Here is an 18,802-nt window from a genome sequence, read left to right as displayed (position 1 = left end):
GTCCTCGAACGTGACATGGGCGTCACGTGGGGTCTTCGAAAGTGACGTGGGCATGACGTGGGTGATTCGAAGGTGACGTTGGTGTGACGTGGGGGCTTCGAGCGTGACGTGGGCGTGACGGCGGTACTTTGAAAGTGACGTGGGTGTGACCTGGGTGATTGGAACGTGACGTGGGAGTGACGTGGGGGCTTCAAATGTGACGTAAGGGTTACATGGGTGCTTAGAACGTGACGTGGGCGTCACGTGGGTGATTCCAACGTGATGTGGGGCTTCGAACGTGACGTGGGTGTGACGTGGGGGCTTCGAACGTGACGTAAGGGTGACATGGGCGCTTAGAACCTGACGTGGGCGTGACGTGGGTGATTCGAATATGACGTGGGAGTGACGTGGGTGATTCGAAGGTGACGTCGGTGTGACGTGGGTGTTTCGGACGTGACGTGGGCGTGACGTGGGTGATTCGAATATGACGTGGGCGTGACGTGGATGCTTCGAATGTGACGTTGGTGTTTCGAACGTGACGTAAGGGTGACGTGGGTGCTTCGAACGTGACGTGGGCGTGTCATAGGCGCTTCGATCATGACGTGGGCGTGACGTGTGTGGTTTCAACGTGACGTGGGTGTCACGTGGGGCATCGAACGTGACGTGGACGTGACGTCGGTACTTTCAATTTGAGGTTGGTGTGACCTGGGTCATTCGAACGTGACGTACATATGACGTGGGTGATTCCAACGTGACGTGGGGCTTCGAACGTGACGTGGGTGTGACCTGGGTGATTGGAACGTGACGTGGGTGTGACGTGGGGGCTTCGAACGTGACGTGGGTGTGACGTGGGTGTTTCGAACCTGACGTTGGTGTTTCGAACTTGACTTCGGTGTGACGTGGGTGCTTCGGACGTGACGTGGGCGTAACGTGGGGGCTTCGAACATGACGCGGGAGTGACGTGGATGCTTCGAATGTGACGTTGGTGTTTCGAACGTGACATGGGTGTGACGTGGGTGCTTCGAACGTGACGTGGGCGTCACGTGGGGGCTTCGAACATGACGTGGATGTGAGGTGGGTGCATCGAACGTGACGTGGGCGTGACGTGGGAGTTTCGAACGTGACGTGGACGTGACGTGGTACTTTACATTTGACGTGGGTGTGACCTGGGTCAATGGAACGTGACGTGGGCGTGACGTGGGGTCTTCGAACGTGACGTGAGTGCCACGTGGGGGCATCGAATTTGACGTGGGCGTGACCTGGTTGATTGGAACGTGAAGTGGGTGTGACGTGGGGCTTCGAATGTGACGTGGGTGTGACGTGGGTCATTCGAACGTGATGTACGTGTGACGTGTGGGCTTCGAACGTGACGTGGGTTTTTCAAAACCAACGTGGGTGTGACGTGGGGTATCGAACGTGACGTAGGTGTTTCCAAACTGACGTGGGTGTGACGTCAGTACGTTGAATGTGACGTGGGTGTGACGTGCATGATTCGATCGTGAGGTGGGTGTTTTAAATCTGAGCTGGCCGTATCGTGGGTCATTCGAACGTGACATGCGTGTGACGTGGGTGCTTTGAATGTGACGTGGGTGTGACGTGGGGGCTTCGAACGTGACGTAGGCGTAACGTGGGTGTTTACAAGTGACCTGGGCGTGACGTGGGGGCTTCGCTCGTGACGTGGACGTGACATCGGTACTTTATATATGACGTGGGTGTGACCTGGCTCATTTGAACGTGACGTGGCTGTGACGTCGGGGCTTCGAAAGTGACGTGGGCATGACGTGGGTGATTCGAACGTGACGTGGCCGTGACGTGGGGGCTTCAAGCGTGACCTGGGTGTGACGTGGGTGTATCGAAGGTGACGTGGGCGTGACGTCAGTACTTCGAAAGTGACGTGGGCATGACGTGGGTGATTCGAAGGTGACGTGGGTGTGACGTGGGGGCTTCGAACGTGATGTAAGGGCGACATGGGTGCTTAGAACGTGACGTGGGTGTGACGTGGGGGCTTCGAACGTGACGTGGGGCTTCGAACGTCACGTGGGCGTGACGTGGGGGCATCGAACGTGACGTGGGCGTCACGTGGGGGCTTCGAAAGTGACGTGGACGTCACGTGGGTGATTCGAAGGTGACGTGGGTGTGACGCGGGGGCTTCGAACGTGACAAAAGGGTGACATGGGTGCTTAGAACGTGACGTGGGCGTGACGTGGGCGATTCCAACGTGACGTGGGGCTTCGAACGTGGCGTTGGCGTGATGCGGGTGATTCGAATGTCACTTGGGCGTGACGTGGGGGCCTCGAACGTCACGTGGGCGTGACGTGGGGGCTTCAATGTTGACGTGGGCGTGACCTGGGTGATTGGAACGTGACGTGGACGTGACGTGGGTGGTTTCAACGTGACGTGAGCGTCACGTGGGGTCCTCGAACGTGACTTGGGCGTCACGTGGGGTCTTCGAAAGTGACGTGGGCATGACGTGGGTGATTCGAAGGTGACGTGGGTGTGACGTGGGGGCTTCGAACGTGATGTAAGGGCGACATGGGTGCTTAGAACGTGACGTGGGTGTGACGTGGGGGCTTCGAACGTGACGTGGGGCTTCGAACGTGACATGGGCGTGACGTGGGTGATTCGAACGTGACGTGGGCGTGACGTGGGGGCTTCGAACGTGACCTGGGTGTGACGTGGGTGTTTCGAACGTGACGTGGGCGTGACGTCGGTACTTTGAATGTGACGTGGGTGTGACGTGCATGACTCGAACGTGACGTGGGCGTGACGTGGGGGCTTCGAAGTTGACGTGGGCCAGACCTGGGTGATGCGAACGTGACGTGGGAGTGACGTGGGGGCTTCGAACGTGACAAAAGGGTGACATGGGTGCTTAGAACGTGATGTGGGCGTGACGTGGGCGATTCCAACGTGACGTGGGGCTTCGAACGTGACGTGGGCATGACGTGGGTGATTCGAAAGTGACGTGGGCATCACGTGGGAGTTTCGAACGTGACGTGGGCGTGACTTGGGTACTTCACATTTGACGTGGGTGTGACCTGGGTGATGCGAACGTGACCTGGGTGTGACGTGGGGGCATCGAACGTGACGTGGGCATAACGTGGGGGCTTCGAAAGTGACGTGGGCATGACGTCGGTACTTTGAGTGTGACGTGGGTGTGACCTGGGTCATTGGAACGTGACGTGGGCGTGACGTGGGGGCTTCGAACGTGACGTAAGGGTGACATGGGTGCTTAGAACGTGACGTGGGCGTGACGTGGGAATTTCGATCGTTACGTGGACGTGACGTCGGTACTTTCAATTTGAGGTTGGTGTGACGTGGGTCATTCGAACGTGATGTACGTGTGACGTGTGGGCTTCGAACGTGACGTGGGTGTTTCAAAACTAACGTGGGTGTGACGTAGGGGTATCGAACGTGACGTAGGTGTTTCCAAACTGACGTGGGTGTGACGTCGGTATGTTGAATGTGACGTGGGTGTGACGTGCATGGTTCGAACGTGAGGTGGGTGTTTAAATGTGAGCTGGGCGTGACGTGGGTCATTCGAACATGACGTAGGTGTGACGTGGGTGTTTCGGACGTGATGTGGGCGTGACGTGGATGCTTCGAATGTGACGTTGGTGTTTCGAACGTGACGTGGGCGTGACGTGGGTGATTGGAACGTGACGTGGGGCTTCGAATGTGACGTGGGTGTGACGTGGGTCATTCGAACGTGATGTACGTGTGACGTGTGGGCTTCGAACGTGACGTGGGTTTTTCAAAACCAACGTGGGTGTGACGTGGGGTATCGAACGTGACGTAGGTGTTTCCAAACTGACGTGGGTGTGACGTCAGTACGTTGAATGTGACGTGGGTGTGACGTGCATGATTCGATCGTGAGGTGGGTGTTTTAAATCTGAGCTGGCCGTATCGTGGGTCATTCGAACGTGACATAGGTGTGACGTGGGGGCATCGAACGTGACCTGGGCGTGACGTGGATGTTTCGAATGTGACGTTGGTGTTTCGAACGTGACATGCGTGTGACGTGGGTGCTTTGAATGTGACGTGGGCGTAACGTGGGTGCTTCGAACGTGACGTGGGTGTGACGTCGGTACTTTGAATGTGCCGTGGGTGTGACGTGCATGACTCGAACGTGACGTGGGCGTGACGTGGGGTCTTCGAAGTTGACGTGGGCCAGACCTGGGTGATGCGAACGTGACGTGGGTGTGACGTGGGGGCATCGAACGTGACGTGGCCGTGACGTAGGGGCTTCAAAAGTGAGGTGGGCGTCACGTGGGGGCATCGAACGTGACGTAGGTGTGACGTGGGGGCTTCGAATGTGACGTTGGTGTTTCGAACGTGACATGGGTGTGACATGGGTGCTTCGAATATGACATGGGCGTATCGTGGGGGCTTCGAACGGGACGTGGGTGTGACGTGGCCGAATCGATCGGGACGTGGGTGTGACGTGTGGGCTTCGAACGTGACGTGGGTGTGACATGGGGGCTTCGAACGTGACGTGGGCGTGACGTGGGGGCTTCGAACGTGACGTGGGCGTGACGTGGGGGCTTCGAACGTGACGTGGGCGTGACGTGGGGGCTTCGAACGTCACGTGAGCGTCACGTGGGGGCATCGAGTTTGACATGGGCGTGACGTGGGTGCTTTCGAACGTGACGTGGGCGTGAGGTGGGTGATTCGAATGTGACGTGGGCGTGACGTGGGGTCTTCGAACGTCACGTGAGCGTCACGTGGGGGCATCGAGTTTGACATGGGCGTGACCTGGGTGATTGGAACGTGACGTGGGCGTGACGTGGGTGATTCCAACGTGACGTGGGGCTTCGAACATGATGTGGGCGTGACGTGGGGGCTTCGAAAGTGACGTGGGCATGACGTGGGTGATTCGAAGGTGACATGGGTGTGACGTAGGGTCTTCGACAGTGACGTGGGCATGACGTGGGTGATTCGAAGGTGACGTGGGTGTGACGTGGGGACTTCGAACGTGACGTGGGCCTGACATCGTTTCTTTGAATGTGACGTGGGTGTGACCTGGGTCATTTGAACGTGACGTGGGAGTGACGTGGGGGCATCGAACGTGACGTGGGCGTGACATGGGTGCTTAGAACGTGACGTGGGCGTGGTGCAGGTGATTCCAACGTGACGTGGGGCTTCGAATGTGACGTGGGCATGACGTCGGTACTTTGAACGTGACGTGGGTGTGACCTGGGGGCTTCGAACGTGACGTAAGGGCGACATGGGTGATTGGAACGTGACGTGGGCGTGACGTGGGTGATTCCAACGTGACGTGGGGGTTTCGAACGTGACGTGGGCGTGACGTGCATGATTCGAGCGTGACGTGGGCGTGACGGCGGTACTTTGAAAGTGACGTGGGTGTGACCTGGGTGATTGGAACGTGACGTGGGAGTGACGTGGGGGCTTCAAACGTGACAAAAGGGTGACATGCGTGCTTAGAACGTGACGCGGGCGTGACGTGGGGGATTCCAACGTGACGTGGGGCTTCGAACGTGACGTGGGCTTGACGTGGGTGATTGGTAGGTGACGTGGGCGTGAGGTGGGTGATTGGAAAGTGACGTCTTTGTGACGTGGGTGCTTCGAACGTCACGTGGGCGTGACTTGGGGTCTTCGATCGTGACGTGGGTGTGACGTTGGTGGTTTCAACGTGACGTGGGCGTCACGGGTGGGCTTCGATCGTGATGTGTGCGTGACCTGGGTGATTGGAACGTGACGTGGGAGTGACGCGGGTGGTTTCAACGTGACGTGGGTGTGACGTGGGGTCTTCGGACGTGACGTAAGGGTGACATGGGTGCTTCGAACGTGACGTGGGTGTTTCAAAACCAACGTGGATGTGACGTGGGGTATCGAACGTGACGTAGGTGTTTCCAAACTGACGTGGGTGTGACGTCAGTACGTTGAATGTGACGTGGGTGTGACGTGCATGATTCGATCGTGAGGTGGGTGTTTTAAATCTGAGCTGGGCGTATCGTGGGTCATTCGAACGTGACATAGGTGTGACGTGGGGGCTTCGAACGTGACCTGGGCGTGACGTGGATGTTTCGAATGTGACGTTGGTGTTTCGAACGTGACATGCGTGTGACGTGGGTGCTTTGAATGTGACGTGGGCGTGACGTGGGTGCTTCGAACGTGACGTGGGTGTGACGTCGGTACTTTGAATGTGCCGTGGGTGTGACGTGCATGACTCGAACGTGACGTGGGCGTGACGTGGGGGCTTCGAAGTTGACGTGGGCCAGACCTGGGTGATGCGAACGTGACGTGGATGTGACGTGGGGGCATCGAACGTGACGTGGGCGTGACGTAGGGGCTTCAAAAGTGACGTGGGCGTCACGTGGGGGCTTCGAACGGGACGTGGGTGTGACGTGGGGGCTTTGGACATTACGTGGGTGTGACTTGGGCGAATCGAACGTGACATGGGTGTGACATGGGGGCTTCGAACGTGACGTGGGTGTGACGTGGGTGTTTCGAACGTGACGTGGGCGTGACGTCGGTGCTTTGAATGTGACGTGGGTGTGACGTGCATGACTCGAACGTGACGTGGGCGTGACGTGGGGGCTTCGAACGTGACGTGGGTGTGACGTGGGGGCATCGAACGTGTCGTGGGCATGACGTGAGAGCTTCGAAAGTGACGTGGGCATCACGTGGGTGATTCGAAGGTGACGTGGGTGTGACGTGGGGACTTCGAACGTGACGTGGGCATGACGTGGGTGATTCGAACGTGACGTGGGCGTGACGTCGGTACTTTGAATGTGACGTGGGTGTGACCTGGGTCATTGGAACGTGACGTGGGAGTGACGTGGGGGCTTCGAACGTGACAAAAGGGTGACATGGGTGCTTAGAACGTGACGTGGGCGTGACGTGGGCGATTCCAACGTGACGTGGGGCTTCGAACGTGATGTGGGCGTGATGCGGGGGCTTCGATGTTGACGTGGGCGTGACCTGGGTGATTGGAACGTGACGTGGACGTGACGTGGGTGGTTTCAACGTGACGTGAGCGTCACGTGGGATCTTCGAACGTGACGTGGGCAGGACGTGGGTGATTCGAAGGTGACGTGGGTGTGACGTGGGGGCTTCGAACGTGACGTGGGCGTGACGTCGGAACTTTGAATGTGACGTGGGTGTGACCTGGGTCATGGAACGTGACGTGGGTGTGACGTGGGTGTTTCGAACGTGACGTGGGCGTGACGTGGGTGATTCCAACGTGACGTGGGGCTTCGAATGTGACGTGGGCGTGAGGTGGGTGATTGGAACGTGACGTGGGCATGACGTCGGTACTTTGAAAGTGACGTGGGTGTGACCTGGGGGCTTGGAACGTGACGTAAGGGCGACATGGGTGCTTAGAACGTGACGTGGGCGTGACGTGGGTGATTCCAACGTGACGTGGGGGCTTCGAACGTGACATGGGCGTGACGTGGGTGTTTCGAACGTGACGTTGGTGTTTCCAACGTGACGTGGGTGTGACGTGGGGGCTTCGAAAGTGACGTGGGCATGACGTGGGAGCTTCGAAAGTGACGTGGGCGTTACGTGGGAGTTTCGAAGGTGACGTGGGTGTGACGTGTGTGGTTTCAACGTGACGTGGGTGTCACGTGGGGCATCGAACGTGACGTGGACGTGACGTCGGTACTTTCAATTTGAGGTTGGTGTGACCTGGGTCATTCGAACGTGACGTACATGTGACGTGTGTGATTCCAACGTGACGTGGGGCTTCGAACGTGACGTGGGAGTGACGTGGGTGATTCCAACGTGACGTGGGGCTTCGAACGTGACGTGGGCGTGACGTGGGTGATTCGAATGTGACGTGGGCGTGACGTGGGTCATTCGAACATGACGTAGGTGTGACGTGGGGGCTTCGAACGTGACGTGGGCGTGACGTGGATGCTTCGAATGTGACGTTGGTGTTTCGAACGTGACATGGGTGTGACATGGGTGCTTCGAATGTGACGTGGGCGTAACGTGGGGGCTTCGAACCTGACGTGGGTGTGACGTGGGGGCTTCGAAAGTGACGTGGGTGTGACGTGGGTCATTTGAACGTGACGTGGGCGTGACGTGGGTGATACCAACGTGACGTGGGGCTTTGAACGTACGTGGGCGTGACGTGGGTGATTCGAATGTGACGTGGGGCTTCGAACGTGACGTGGGAGTGACGTGGGTGATTCCAACGTGACGTGGGGCTTCGAACGTGACGTGGGTGTGACGTGGGTGATTCGAATGTGACGTGGGCGTGACGTGGGTCATTCGAACATGACGTAGGTGTGACGTGGGGGCTTCGAACGTGACGTGGGCGTGACGTGGATGCTTCGAATGTGACGTTGGTGTTTCGAACGTGACATGGGTGTGACATGGGTGCTTCGAATGTGACGTGGGCGTAACGTGGGGGCTTCGAACCTGACGTGGGTGTGACGTGGGGGCTTCGAAAGTGACGTGGGTGTGACGTGGGTCATTTGAACGTGACGTGGGCGTGACGTGGGTGATACCAACGTGACGTGGGGCTTTGAACGTACGTGGGCGTGACGTGGGTGATTCGAATGTGACGTGGGCGTGACGTGGGGGCTTCGAACGCCACGGAGCTTCACGTGGGGGCATCGAACGTGACGTGGGCGTGACGTGGGGGCTTCAAGCGTGACCTGGGTGTGACGTGGGTGTTTCGAAGGTGACGTGGGCGTGACGTCGGTACTTTGAATGTGACGTGGGTGTGACCTGGGTCATTGGAACGTGACGTGGGAGTGACGTGGGGGCTTTGAATGTGACGTGGGTGTGACCTGGGGGCTTCGAACGTGACAAAAGGGTGACATGGGTGCTTAGAACGTGACGTGGGCGTGACGTGGGCGATTCCAACGTGACGTGGGGCTTCGAACGTGACGTGGGCGTGATGTGGGTGATTCGAATGTCACTTGGGCGTGACGTGGGGGCTTCGAACGTCACGTGGGCGTGACCTGGGTGATTGGAACGTGACGTGGACGTGACGTGGGTGGTTTCAACGTGACGTGAGCGTCACGTGGGGTCCTCGAACGTGACATGGGCGTCACGTGGGGTCTTCGAACGTCACGTGGGCGTGACCTGGGTGATTGGAACGTGACGTGGACGTGACGTGGGTGGTTTCAACGTGACGTGAGCGTCACGTGGGGTCCTCGAACGTGACATGGGCGTCACGTGGGGTCTTCGAAAGTGACGTGGGCATGACGTGGGTGATTCGAAGGTGACGTTGGTGTGACGTGGGGGCTTCGAGCGTGACGTGGGCGTGACGGCGGTACTTTGAAAGTGACGTGGGTGTGACCTGGGTGATTGGAACGTGACGTGGGAGTGACGTGGGGGCTTCAAATGTGACGTAAGGGTTACATGGGTGCTTAGAACGTGACGTGGGCGTCACGTGGGTGATTCCAACGTGATGTGGGGCTTCGAACGTGACGTGGGTGTGACGTGGGGGCTTCGAACGTGACGTAAGGGTGACATGGGCGCTTAGAACCTGACGTGGGCGTGACGTGGGTGATTCGAATATGACGTGGGAGTGACGTGGGTGATTCGAAGGTGACGTCGGTGTGACGTGGGTGTTTCGGACGTGACGTGGGCGTGACGTGGGTGATTCGAATATGACGTGGGCGTGACGTGGATGCTTCGAATGTGACGTTGGTGTTTCGAACGTGACGTAAGGGTGACGTGGGTGCTTCGAACGTGACGTGGGCGTGTCATAGGCGCTTCGATCATGACGTGGGCGTGACGTGTGTGGTTTCAACGTGACGTGGGTGTCACGTGGGGCATCGAACGTGACGTGGACGTGACGTCGGTACTTTCAATTTGAGGTTGGTGTGACCTGGGTCATTCGAACGTGACGTACATATGACGTGGGTGATTCCAACGTGACGTGGGGCTTCGAACGTGACGTGGGTGTGACCTGGGTGATTGGAACGTGACGTGGGTGTGACGTGGGGGCTTCGAACGTGACGTGGGTGTGACGTGGGTGTTTCGAACCTGACGTTGGTGTTTCGAACTTGACTTCGGTGTGACGTGGGTGCTTCGGACGTGACGTGGGCGTAACGTGGGGGCTTCGAACATGACGCGGGAGTGACGTGGATGCTTCGAATGTGACGTTGGTGTTTCGAACGTGACATGGGTGTGACGTGGGTGCTTCGAACGTGACGTGGGCGTCACGTGGGGGCTTCGAACATGACGTGGATGTGAGGTGGGTGCATCGAACGTGACGTGGGCGTGACGTGGGAGTTTCGAACGTGACGTGGACGTGACGTGGTACTTTACATTTGACGTGGGTGTGACCTGGGTCAATGGAACGTGACGTGGGCGTGACGTGGGGTCTTCGAACGTGACGTGAGTGCCACGTGGGGGCATCGAATTTGACGTGGGCGTGACCTGGTTGATTGGAACGTGAAGTGGGTGTGACGTGGGGCTTCGAATGTGACGTGGGTGTGACGTGGGTCATTCGAACGTGATGTACGTGTGACGTGTGGGCTTCGAACGTGACGTGGGTTTTTCAAAACCAACGTGGGTGTGACGTGGGGTATCGAACGTGACGTAGGTGTTTCCAAACTGACGTGGGTGTGACCTGGGTCAATGGAACGTGACGTGGGTGTGACGTGGGGGCTTCGAATGTGACGTGGGCGTGACGTGGGGTCTTCGAACGTGACGTGAGTGCCACGTGGGGGCATCGAATTTGACGTGGGCGTGACCTGGTTGATTGGAACGTGAAGTGGGTGTGACGTGGGGCTTCGAATGTGACGTGGGTGTGACGTGGGTCATTCGAACGTGATGTACGTGTGACGTGTGGGCTTCGAACGTGACGTGGGTTTTTCAAAACCAACGTGGGTGTGACGTGGGGTATCGAACGTGACGTAGGTGTTTCCAAACTGACGTGGGTGTGACGTCAGTACGTTGAATGTGACGTGGGTGTGACGTGCATGATTCGATCGTGAGGTGGGTGTTTTAAATCTGAGCTGGGCGTATCGTGGGTCATTCGAACGTGACATAGGTGTGACGTGGGGGCATCGAACGTGACCTGGGCGTGACGTGGATGTTTCGAATGTGACGTTGGTGTTTCGAACGTGACATGCGTGTGACGTGGGTGCTTTGAATGTGACGTGGGCGTAACGTGGGGGCTTCGAACGTGACGTGGGTGTGACGTCGGTACTTTGAATGTGCCGTGGGTGTGACGTGCATGACTCGAACGTGACGTGGGCGTGACGTGGGGGCTTCGAAGTTGACGTGGGCCAGACCTGGGTGATGCGAACGTGACGTGGGTGTGACGTGGGGGCATCGAACGTGACGTGGGCGTGACGTAGGGGCTTCAAAAGTGACGTGGGCGTCATGTGGGGGCATCAAACGTGACGTAGGTGTGACGTGGGGGCTTCGAATGTGACGTTGGTGTTTCGAACGTGACATGGGTGTGACATGGGTGCTTCAAATATGACATGGGCGTATCGTGGGGGCTTTGAACGGGACGTGGGTGTGACGTGTGGGCTTCGAACGTGACATGGGTGTGACATGGGGGCTTCGAACGTGACGTCGGTGTGACGTGGGGGCTTCGAACGTGACGTGGGCGTGACGTCGGTGCTTTGAATGTGACGTGGGTGTGACGTGCATGACTCGAACGTGACGTGGGCGTGACGTGGGGGCTTCGAACGTGACGTGGGTGTCACGTGGGGGCATCGAACGTGACGTGGGCATGACGTGGGTGATTCGAAGGTGACGTGGGCGTGACGTGGGGGCTTCGAACGTGACCTGGGTGTGAATTGGGTGTTTCGAACGTGACGTGGGCGTGACGTCGGTACTTTGAATGTGACGTGGGTGTGACCTGGGTCATTGGAACGTGACGTGGGAGTGACGCGGGGGCTTCGAACGTGACAAAAGGGTGACATGGGTGCTTAGAACGTGACGTGGGCGTGACGTGGGCGATTCCAACGTGACGTGGGGCTTCGAACGTGACGTGGGCGGGAGGTGGGTGATTCGAATGTCACTTGGGCGTGACGTGGGGGCTTCGAACGTCACGTGGGCGTGACGTGGGGGCTTCGATGTTGACGTGGGCGTCACGTGGGAGTTTCGATCATGACGTGGGCGTGACGTGTGTGGTTTCAACGTGACGTGGGTGTCACGTGGGGCATCGAACGTGACGTGGACGTGACGTCGGTACTTTCAATTTGAGGTTGCTGTGACCTGGGTCATTCGAACGTGACGTACATGTGACGTGGGTGATTCCAACGTGACGTGGGGCTTCGAACGTGACGTGGGCGTGACGTGGGTGATTCCAACGTGACGTGGGGCTTCGAACGTGACGTGGGCGTGACGTGGGTGATTCGAATGTGATGTGGGCGTGACGTGGGGTCTTCGACCGTGACGTGAGCGCCACGTGGAGGCATCGAAGTTGATGTGGGCGTGACCTGGGTGATTGGAACGTGAAGTGGGTGTGACGTGGGGGCTTCGAACGTGACGTGGGTGTGACGTGGGTGTTTCGAACGTGACGTTGGTGTTTCGAACGTGACGTGGGCGTGACGTGGGTGCTTCGGACGTGACGTGGGCGTCACGTGGGGGCTTCGAACATGACGTGGATGTGAGGTGGGTGCTTCGGACGTGACGTGGGCATGACGTGGGGGCTTCGAAAATGATGTGGGTGTGACGTGGGTGCATCGAACGTGACGTGGGCGTGACGTGGGAGTTTCGAACGTGACGTGGACGTGACGTGGTACTTTACATTTGACGTGGGTGTGACCTGGGTCAATCGAACGTGACGTGGGTGTGACGTGGGGGCTTCGAATGTGACGTGGGCGTGACGTGGGTGATTCGAATGTGACGTGGGTGTGACGTGGGGGCTTCGAACGTGACGTGGGTGTGACGTGGGTGTTTCGAACGTGACGTGGGCATGACGTCGGTGATTCGAACGTGACGTGGATGTGAGGAGGGTGCTTCGGACGTGACGTGGGCATAACGTGGGGGCTACGAACATTACGCGGGTGTGACGTGGATGCTTCGAATTTGACGTTGGTGTTTCGAACGTGACATGGGTGTGACGTGGGTGCTTGGAACGTGACGTGGGCGTCACGTGGGGGCTTCGAACATGACGTGGGTGTGACGTGGGGGCATCGATCGTGACGTGGACGTGACGTCGGTACTTTTTACCTGATCGGGGTGTGACGTGGGTCATTCGAACGTGACGTGGGCGTGACGTGGGGGCTTCGAACGTGACGTGGGTGTGACGTGGGGGCTTCGAACGTGACGTGGGCGGGACGTCGGTGCTTTGAATGTGACGTGGGTGTGACCTGGGTCATTGGAACGTGACGTGGGAGTGACGTGGGGGCTTCGAACGTGACAAAAGGGTGACATGGGTGCTTAGAACGTGACGTGGGCGTGATGCGGGTGATTCCAACGTGACGTGGGGCTTCGAATGTGACGTGGGCGTGACGTGGGTGATTGGAACGTGACGTGGGGCTTCGAATGTGACGTGGGTGTGACGTGGGTCATTCGAACGTGATGTACGTGTGACGTGTGGGCTTCGAACGTGACGTGGGTTTTTCAAAACCAACGTGGGTGTGACGTGGGGTATCGAACGTGACGTAGGTGTTTCCAAACTGACGTGGGTGTGACGTCAGTACGTTGAATGTGACGTGGGTGTGACGTGCATGATTCGATCGTGAGGTGGGTGTTTTAAATCTGAGCTGGCCGTATCGTGGGTCATTCGAACGTGACATAGGTGTGACGTGGGGGCATCGAACGTGACATGGGCGTGACGTGGATGTTTCGAATGTGACGTTGGTGTTTCGAACGTGACATGCGTGTGACGTGGGTGCTTTGAATGTGACGTGGGCGTAACGTGGGTGCTTCGAACGTGACGTGGGTGTGACGTCGGTACTTTGAATGTGCCGTGGGTGTGACGTGCATGACTCGAACGTGACGTGGGCGTGACGTGGGGTCTTCGAAGTTGACGTGGGCCAGACCTGGGTGATGCGAACGTGACGTGGGTGTGACGTGGGGGCATCGAACGTGACGTGGCCGTGACGTAGGGGCTTCAAAAGTGAGGTGGGCGTCACGTGGGGGCATCGAACGTGACGTAGGTGTGACGTGGGGGCTTCGAATGTGACGTTGGTGTTTCGAACGTGACATGGGTGTGACATGGGTGCTTCGAATATGACATGGGCGTATCGTGGGGGCTTCGAACGGGACGTGGGTGTGACGTGGCCGAATCGATCGGGACGTGGGTGTGACGTGTGGGCTTCGAACGTGACGTGGGTGTGACATGGGGGCTTCGAACGTGACGTGGGCGTGACGTGGGGGCTTCGAACGTGACGTGGGCGTGACGTGGGGGCTTCGAACGTCACGTGAGCGTCACGTGGGGGCATCGAGTTTGACATGGGCGTGACCTGGGTGATTGGAACGTGACGTGGGCGTGACGTGGGTGATTCCAACGTGACGTGGGGCTTCGAACATGATGTAGGCGTGACGTGGGGGCTTCGAAAGTGACGTGGGCATGACGTGGGTGATTCGAAGGTGACATGGGTGTGACGTGGGGGCTTCGAACGTGACGTTGGCGTCACGTGGGGTCTTCGAAAGTGACGTGGGCATGACGTGGGTGATTGGAACGTGACGTGGCAGTGACGTGGGGGCTTCGAACGTGACATAAGGGTGACATGGGTGCTTAGAACGTGACGTGGGCGTGACGTGGGTGATTCCAACGTGACGTGGGGCTTCGAATGTGACGTGGGCGTGAGGTGGGTGATTGGAACGTGACGTGGGCGTGACGTCGGTACTTTGAAAGTGACGTGGGTGTGACCTGGCGGCTTTGAACGTGACGTAAGGGCGACATAGGTGCTTAGAACGTGACGTGGGCGTGACGTGGGTGATTCCAACGTGACGTGGGGCTTCGAACGTGACATGGGCGTGACGTGGGTGTTTCGAACGTGACATTGGTGTTTCGAACGTGACGTGGGTGTGACGTGGGTGATTCGAAAGTGACGTGGGCGTCACGTGGGAGTTTCGATCATGACGTGGGTGTGACGTGTGTGGTTTCAACGTGACGTGGGTGTCACGTGGGGCATCGAACGTGACGTGGACGTGACGTCGGTACTTTCAATTTGAGGTTGGTGTGACCTGGGTCATTCGAACGTGACGTACATGTGACGTGTGTGATTCCAACGTGACGTGGGGCTTCGAACGTGACGTGGGAGTGACGTGGGTGATTCCAACGTGACGTGGGGCTTCGAACGTGACGTGGGTGTGGCGTGGGTGATTCGAATGTGACGTGGGCGTGACGTGGGTCATTCGAACATGACGTAGGTGTGACGTGGGGGCTTCGAACGTGACGTGGGCGTGACGTGGATGCTTCGAATGTGACGTTGGTGTTTCAAACGTGACATGGGTGTGACATGGGTGCTTCGAATGTGAGGTGGGCGTAACGTGGGGGCTTCGAACCTGACGTGGGTGTGACGTGGGGGCTTCGAAAGTGACGTGGGTGTGACGTGGGTCATTTGAACGTGACGTGGGCGTGACGTGGGTGATACCAACGTGACGTGGGGCTTTGAACGTACGTGGGCGTGACGTGGGTGATTCGAATGTGACGTGGGCGTGACGTGGGGGCTTCGAACGCCACGGAGCTTCACGTGGGGGCATCGAACGTGACGTGGGCGTGACGTGGGGGCTTCAAGCGTGACCTGGGTGTGACGTGGGTGTTTCGAAGGTGACGTGGGCGTGACGTCGGTACTTTCAATGTGACGTGGGTGTGACCTGGGTCATTGGAACGTGACGTGGGAGTGACGTGGGGGCTTTGAATGTGACGTGGGTGTGACCTGGGGGCTTCGAACGTGACAAAAGGGTGACATGGGTGCTTAGAACGTGACGTGGGCGTGACGTGGGCGATTCCAACGTGACGTGGGGCTTCGAACGTGACGTGGGCGTGATGTGGGTGATTCGAATGTCACTTGGGCGTGACGTGGGGGCTTCGAACGTCACGTGGGCGTGACCTGGGTGATTGGAACGTGACGTGGACGTGACGTGGGTGGTTTCAACGTGACGTGAGCGTCACGTGGGGTCCTCGAACGTGACTTGGGCTTCACGTGGGGTCTTCGAAAGTGACGTGGGCATGACGTGGGTGATTCGAAGGTGACGTGGGTGTGACGTGGGGGCTTCGAACGTGACGTGGGCGTGACGTCGGAACTTTGAATGTGACGTGGGTGTGACCTGGGTCATTGGAACGTGACGTGGGAGTGACGTGGGGGCTTCAAATGTGACGTAAGGGTTACATGGGTGCTTAGAACGTGACGTGGGCGTCACGTGGGTGATTCCAACGTGACGTGGGGCTTCGAACGTGACGTGGGTGTGACGTGGGGGCTTCGAACGTGACGTAAGGGTGACATGGGCGCTTAGAACCTGACGTGGGCGTGACGTGGGTGATTCGAATATGACGTGGGAGTGACGTGGGTGATTCGAAGGTGACGTCGGTGTGACGTGGGTGTTTCGGACGTGACGTGGGCGTGACGTGGGTGATTCGAATATGACGTGGGCGTGACGTGGATGCTTCGAATGTGACGTTGGTGTTTCGAACGTGACGTAAGGGTGACGTGGGTGCTTCGAACGTGACGTGGGCGTGTCATAGGCGCTTTGATCATGACGTGGGCGTGCCGTGTGTGGTTTCAACGTGACGTGGGTGTCACGTGGGGCATCGAACGTGACGTGGACGTGACGTCGGTACTTTCAATTTGAGGTTGCTGTGACCTGGGTCATTCGAACGTGACGTACATGTGACGTGGGTGATTCCAACGTGACGTGGGGCTTCGAACATGACGTGGGTGTGACCTGGGTGATTGGAACGTGACGTGGGTGTGACGTGGGGTCTTCGAACGTGACGTGGGTGTGACGTGGGTGTTTCGAACCTGACGTTGGTGTTTCGAACTTGACTTCGGTGTGACGTGGGTGCTTCGGACGTGACGTGGGCGTAACGTGGGGGCTTCGAGCATGACGCGGGAGTGACGTGGATGCTTCGAATGTGACGTTGGTGTTTCGAACGTGACATGGGTGTGACGTGGGTGCTTCGAACGTGACGTGGGCGTCACGTGGGGGCTTCGAACATGACGTGGATGTGAGGTGGGTGCATCGAACGTGACGTGGGCGTGACGTGGGAGTTTCGAACGTGACGTGGACGTGACGTGGTACTTTACATTTGACGTGGGTGTGACCTGGGTCAATGGAACGTGACGTGGGTGTGACGTGGGGGCTTCGAATGTGACGTGGGCGTGACGTGGGGTCTTCGAACGTGACGTGAGTGCCACGTGGGGGCATCGAATTTGACGTGGGCGTGACCTGGTTGATTGGAACGTGAAGTGGGTGTGACGTGGGGCTTCGAATGTGACGTGGGTGTGACGTGGGTTATTCGAACGTGATGTACGTGTGACGTGTGGGCTTCGAACGTGACGTGGGTTTTTCAAAACCAACGTGGGTGTGACGTGGGGTATCGAACGTGACGTAGGTGTTTCCAAACTGACGTGGGTGTGACGTCAGTACGTTGAATGTGACGTGGGTGTGACGTGCATGATTCGATCGTGAGGTGGGTGTTTTAAATCTGAGCTGGGCGTATCGTGGGTCATTCGAACGTGACATAGGTGTGACGTGGGGGCATCGAACGTGACCTGGGCGTGACGTGGATGTTTCGAATGTGACGTTGGTGTTTCGAACGTGACATGCGTGTGACGTGGGTGCTTTGAATGTGACGTGGGCGTAACGTGGGTGCTTCGAACGTGACGTGGGTGTGACGTGGGGTCTTCGAAGTTGACGTGGGCCAGACCTGGGTGATGCGAACGTGACGTGGGTGTGACGTGGGGGCATCGAACGTGACGTGGGCGTGACGTAGGGGCTTCAAAAGTGACGTGGGCGTCACGTGGGGGCATCAAACGTGACGTAGGTGTGACGTGGGGGCTTCCAATGTGACGTTGGTGTTTCGAACGTGACATGGGTGTGACATGGGTGCTTCGAATATGACATGGGCGTATCGTGGGGGCTTTGAACGGGACGTGGGTGTGACGTGTGGGCTTCGAACGTGACGTGGGTGTGACATGGGGGCTTCGAACGTGACGTCGGTGTGACGTGGGGGCTTCGAACGTGACGTGGGCGTGACGTCGGTGCTTTGAATGTGACGTGGGTGTGACGTGCATGACTCGAACGTGACGTGGGCGTGACGTGGGCGATTCCAACGTGACGTGGGGCTTCGAACGTGACGTGGGCGGGAGGTGGGTGATTCGAATGTCACTTGGGCGTGACGTGGGGGCTTCGAACGTCACGTGGGCGTGACGTGGGGGCTTCGATGTTGACGTGAGCGTCACGTGGGAGTTTCGATCATGACGTGGGCGTGACGTGTGTGGTTTCAACGTGACGTGGGTGTCACGTGGGGCATCGAACGTGACGTGGACGTGACGTCGGTACTTTCAATTTGAGGTTGCTGTGACCTGGGTCATTCGAACGTGACGTGGGTGTGACGTGGGTGATTCCAACGTGACGTGGGGCTTCGAACGTGACGTGGGAGTGACGTGGGTGATTCCAACGTGACGTGGGGCTTCGAACGTGACGTGGGCGTGACGTGGGTGATTCGAATGTGACGTGGACGTGACGTGGGGTCTTCGACCGTGACGTGAGCGCCACGTGGAGGCATCGAATTTGACGTGGGCGTGACCTGGGTGATTGGAACGTGAAGTGGGTGTGACGTGGGTGCTTCGAACGTGACGTGGGTGTGACGTGGGTGCTGCGAACGTGACGTGGGCGTCACGTGGGGGCTTCGAACATGACGTGGATGTGAGGTGGGTGCTTCGGACGTGACGTGGGCATGACGTGGGGGCTTCGA

Source organism: Dromaius novaehollandiae, chromosome 8 (genome assembly GCF_036370855.1).
Source record: "Dromaius novaehollandiae isolate bDroNov1 chromosome 8, bDroNov1.hap1, whole genome shotgun sequence".
Classification (NCBI taxonomy): domain Eukaryota; kingdom Metazoa; phylum Chordata; class Aves; order Casuariiformes; family Dromaiidae; genus Dromaius; species Dromaius novaehollandiae.
This window is presented reverse-complemented; position numbering follows the sequence as displayed.